We start from the raw sequence: 5,837 nt of genomic DNA on the forward strand, positions 1-5,837 counted from the left end.
GGTCCCGAGGGCCTCAGGTGAGTTTCGGATGGTTACAGATCAAATCTTGTTTTGGAAAGTTGCAGATTTTCTGTTGTTTCTATTGCAGAGTTTTGGCGTTCGCGAGAGAGCTCTCGCGTTCACGAAGGGATGAGAAGTGAGGCAGGAAATTTGACCTTCGCGTTCGCGATTTTGGTCCCGCATTCGCGAAGGTGAGGCACAGTCGTTTGTTGGTCCCGCATTGGAGCAGATGGGATTCTAGTCGTTTGTTCTTCGCATTCGCGCTTGGTGTGTCGCGTTTGCGAAGGTCTGGGAAGCTTTGCATTCGCGTTCGTGAAATGGAGGTCGTGTTCGCGTAAGAGGAATTTTTGGTTAATAAGTTTTTGTGCTTCGCGAGCGCAGGGCTTTGACCGCGTTCACGAAGAAGGAAATGTCACCTGGGCAGAATGTTTAAATAGCCATGTTCGCGATTTTTGGCCTATCTTCCACCATTTTTGAGTGATTTTGGAGCTTTTTGAGAAGGATTGAAGAGGGAATCAAAGGGAAACGCTTGGAGGTAAGATTTTTGGACTCAATATTCGATCCTATTGTGATTTCTACCTAATTAGACATGATATTTGTGGAATCTAAAGCCTAAAATTGGGGAGTTAGGGCTTGAAACTGGAGACTTTGATTTGAGGATTTGAGAGGTCGTTTGTGGTCGGATTTTGATGTTTTTGATATGTATGAACTCATGAGAGTGTAAGGATTCTAGTTTTATAATTTTTATCAAAATCCGAGACATGAACCCGGGGGTCGGGTTTGGCCAATTTCGGGTTTTTTGATGTAAATTGGTTATTTTCGAGTGGGTTTTGTTCCCTTAGCATATTTTGATGGTATAAATCTATTTTTTGATAGATTTGGAGCATCCGGAGGCCGAGTCGAGAGGCAAAGTCATCGGGGGCTAGAGTTTGGACCAGATTGAGGTAAGTAATGATTGTAAATGTTGTCCTGAGGGTATGAAACCCCGGATTTCACATCGTTGTACTACTTTGAGGTGACACACATGTTAGATGACGAGCGTGGGGTTGTGAGCCATTGGGGATTGTGACTTTGTCCGTCCTATACAACTATTAAGCTGTGTATTTGATTGAAAACTGTTTGATATCATTGTGTTTTGGAAATTATTATCATGTTTTGGGCTGAATGCCATATTTGGGCCTCGTGCCAACTATTTTGGACCCTTAGGGGATTTTTACTACTATTCCTCACTGTTTTGACTATATATTTGTACTCAGTCATGTTGCATTCTACTGCTTTCATAACTCAAACATATTTACTCCGTTTTGATATTTCTAAATGATATTTTAGACTGAGCATCATGTTTTACTGTTGCCCGAGGGGCTTGAGAGATTTCTGACTGAGTGAGGCCGAGGGCCTGTGTTGTGAGGATTATTATGGCATCGGGTTGCGCGCCGCAGCATGTGTACTGATTTGTGATATATGAGAGGCCGAGGTCCAGATTTGTTATGCCACGAGATGGCTTGTGATAAAGTTTGGGCTGTAGGAGCCCCTCTGGAGTCTGAACACCCCTAGTGAACGCGGGTACCCAGTGTGAGATGTGATATTGCTCGAGGGGCTGTGATTGTTTCATGTTATTACTCGAGAGGCTGATTACGAGTGATTGTGAGATAGCCCGAGGGTCTGGTTCTATTGATATTTTACCCGAGGGGCGGTTGTGGTACATGTTTTGCCCGAGGGGCTGTTTACGTTTCTATCCTTTTTCTCACTATTTTCATCACTCGTTTAAAACTATTGAAAGATGTTTTAAAAAGGTTTTATTGAATTGAGATGTTTTTATGAGTTTTATTGCTTTATTGCATTGTTTTAGACTTATATTATTTTGCTGTAGCGTTATGCTGTGTTTTACGTGTTTTCTTATTGCTCAGCTGCCTTTACTTTTATTACTTAGTGAGTTGGCATACTCATATTACTCCCTGCACCCTGTGTGCAGATCCAGGAGTCTCGGGTCGCGATAGTGAGTGTTGATCAGCTTTCCAGCAGTGTTTCCGGAGTTGACTAGGTAGTTGCTATGGTGTTCGCAGCCTAGTGCTTCTCCTTCATATCTTATTCAACTTTGTATTAGTATATGTTTTTAGACTATGTTGTCTTTTCATATTCCTAGACGAGTTGTAGTTGCTCATGACTGGTGACACCCCGATGTCGGGTTGTGTTATATTTCCGCACTATCTACTTTAACTTATATTATGGGATTTCAGCTATTTAATGGTTTTAAATGACTTATTATAAATGTTTTGGTTGGTTTTGGGGTTTGTGTCGTATGGCCTAGTTTCACAATAGGCGCCATCTTGACTGGGTCCATTTTAGGGTCGTAACAAGGTTGTATTAGAGCCTAGGTTATATAGGTCTCACGTGTCATGAGCAGGTTTAGTAGAGTCTCGCGGATCGGTACGGAGATGTCTATACTTATCATCGGGAGGCTGCAGAACCTTTAGGAAAACTTCATATTCTTGAATTCTTGTCGTGCGAATCTGTTAATCCTAGTACTAAACTTCTATTATTCTATTCTCTCACAAATAGTGAGGACACTTGCTGCCGGTCAGGATGGACGACCACCGGTACGACCAACTGGGGCCACCAGAGGCCGAGGATGCGGTCGAGGCCGTGGTAGGGGTAGGGGTGTGGCCTGCACAGCAGCTAGGGCAACACCTGCAGATCCACCAACCGCCCCAGTTTATGATTAGGTCCCAGTTGTGGATGCTCCAACAGCACCAGCTTAGGCACCGGCTGTGCCTATTGTGGTTCCAGGCCTTCAGGAGGCCCTGGCCTAGATTCTATCAGTGTGCACGGGCCTAGCTCAAACGGTCTCAGTTACTACAGCCGCAACTACTTCTCAAGCCGGGGGAGGCACTCAGACTCCCGCCGCTCGCACACCTGAGCAGGTCGTGCAGGGACTTCAGACACCGGGGGCACCTCTAGCCCAGCCGGTTGGAGCTACTTAAGACTATGTAGCTCATATTATACCAGAGGATGGGTAGCGTAGGTTGGAGAGGTTTGGTAGACTTCAGCCTCCGACTTTCAGTAGTGTAGAGGGCGAGAATGCCTAGGGTTTCTTGGACAAGTGTCAAAGGATACTTCGGACCGCAGGTATTCTGGAGACCAATGGGGTCTCATTCACTACTTTCTAGTTCTCAAGGGCTGCACTTAGTTGGTGGGAGGCTTACGAGAGGCGTAGGCCGGTTGACGCAGCGCCCCTTTCTTGGCAGTAATTCTCCATTCTCTCTTTGGAGAAGTTACCTGAGTCTCGCCGAGAGGAGCTGCGTAGGCAGTTCGAGCAGCTTTGGCAATGTGACAGATCTGTTACACAGTATGAGATACAGTTCTCTAAGTTAGCTCATCATGCGGTCTAGTTGGTTCTCACAGATCGAGAGAGGATCAGGAGGTTTATAGATGGCCTCGGTTTTCAGCTTCAGTTGCTTATGACTAGAGAGAGATTATCTGGTGCTACCTTTGAAGAAGTTGTTGACATATCTCGACAAATTGAAATGGTTCGTGGTCAGGAGAGGATCGAGAGGGAGGCTAAGAGGCCTCATAGTCAAGGTGGATTCAGTGGTACTCCTTATGGGGGTCAGTTTCAGCATGGCAGAGGTCGTCCATTCAGGAATGCTCAGTCAGCTCGCCCAGGTTATTATGGGGCATCATCGGGCCATGGTTCTCACAGTTCTCATTAGGGCCATTCATCACTCGGTGCCCTTCTATCCCAGAGTTCGTCTCGTGCTCCATCCGTTCAGGGCTCTTCTATGCTAGGTTCTTCTGCTACTCATCCCGGTGCTAGAGGTTCCCTTCAGTCCCCATCTCCAGCACCAGGGGGTTGTTATGAGTGTGGAGAGTTGGGTCACATGTGGAGGCAGTGTCCTCGTCGTCTTGGGGGTTCATCTCAGCAGAGGAGTCAGCCATCGACTTCAGCACCAGTTACTTCACCACCCACCCACCCAGCTAGGGGTGGAGGACAGTCAGCTAGGGGTCGCCCCAAAGAGGGAGGTCGATCAGGTGGTGGTTAGGCCCATCTCTATGCACTCCCAGCTAGACCCGATGTTATTGCTTCAGATGTTGTGATTACAAGTATTGTCTCAGTCTGCCATAGAGATGCCTCTGTGTTATTTGATCCTAGTTCCACTTTTTCATATGTGTCATCGTATTTTGTTCGTTATTTAGATACGCCCCGTGAGTCTCTTGTTTCATCTATTCATGTATCTACTCCAGTAGGTGATACTATTGTTGTGGACCATGTGTACCGGTCGTGTGTGGTGACTATTGGGGGGTTTGGAGACCCGAGTGGACCTTTTGTTGCTATGTATGATGGACTTTGATGTGATAATGGGCAAGGATTGGCTATCTCCATGTCGTGCTATATTAGACTGTCATGCTAAGATAGTGACATTGGATATGCCGGGTATGCCACAGATTGAGTGGCATGGTTCAACTAATTTTGTCACCAGTAGGGTGATTTCTTTTTTGAAGGCCCAGCGGATGGTTGGGAAAGGTTGTCTTTCATACTTAGCCTTTGTGAGGGATGTCAGTGTATAGACTCCTAGCATTGATTATGTTCATGTTGTGAGGGATTTTCCCGATATTTTTCCTGCAGACTTGCCGGGCATGCCACCGGATAGGGATATTGATTTTGGTATTGATCTGGTGCCAGGCACTCAGCCCATTTCTATCCCACCGTATCATATGGCACCAGCGGAGTTGAAGGAGTTGAAGGAACAACTTCAGGAACTCCTTGATAAGGGGTTCATTCGGCCTAGTGTGTCGCCTTGGGGTGCGCCTGTTCTATTTGTGAAGAAAAAGGATGGAAAAATGAGGATGTGCATTGATTACAGGCAGTTGAACAAAGTCACAATCAAGAACAAGTATCCTTTGCCTCGTATCGATGACTTATTGGACCAGCTTCAGGGAGCGAGAGTGTTATCCAAGATTGATCTCCGTTCAGGGTATCACCAGTTGAAGATCAGGGACTCGGATATTCTTAAGACAGCTTTCAGGACATGCTATAGTCGTTATGAGTTCCTTGTGATGTCGTTTGGGCTGACCAATGCCCCGGTAATGTTCATGCATTTGATGAACAACATGTTTCGGCCTTATCTCGACTCGTTCATGATTGTTTTCATTGATGATATTCTGGTATACTTGCATACTCAGGAGGAGCACGCGGAGCATTTGAGAGTTGTGTTACAGAGATTGAGGGAGGAGAAAATTTATGCAAAGTTCTCCAAATGTGAGTTTTGGCTCAGTTCAGTGGCTTTCTTGAGGCATGTGGTGTCCAGTACGGGTATCCAGGTTGATTAGAAGAAGATAGAGGCCATTCAGAGTTGTCCCAAACCGTCCCCAGCCACAGGATTCACAGCTTTCTTGGATTGGTGGGTTATTACCGTCGGTTCGTTCAGGGATTTTCATTTATAACATCAACCTTGACCAAATTAACTCAAAAGGGTGCTCCATTCAGGTGGTCGAATGAGTGTGAGGAGAGCTTTCAGAAGCTCAAGACTGACTTGACCACAACTCCAGTGTTAGTTTTGCCATTAGCTTCAGGTTCATATACCGTGTATTGTGATGCTTCGAGAGTTGGTATTGTATGTGTATTGATGCAGGAGGGTAGAGTACGCACTCGTCACCTCACGTACAAGGCATTTCAATTATCAATAATACCGAATCCTAAGGGGAAGGTCCCCCACACAAGGTTAGGCAAGCCACTTACCTTGAACCGACTCAGAGTCAACCCGACACTACGTTCTTGCCACGAGTACTCGACCCCAAATGGCCCAAATCTATTCAATTAAATTGCATAATGTAAATAA

This window comes from Nicotiana tabacum, chromosome 20 (genome assembly GCF_000715075.1).
Source record: "Nicotiana tabacum cultivar K326 chromosome 20, ASM71507v2, whole genome shotgun sequence".
Taxonomy (NCBI): Eukaryota; Viridiplantae; Streptophyta; class Magnoliopsida; order Solanales; family Solanaceae; genus Nicotiana; species Nicotiana tabacum.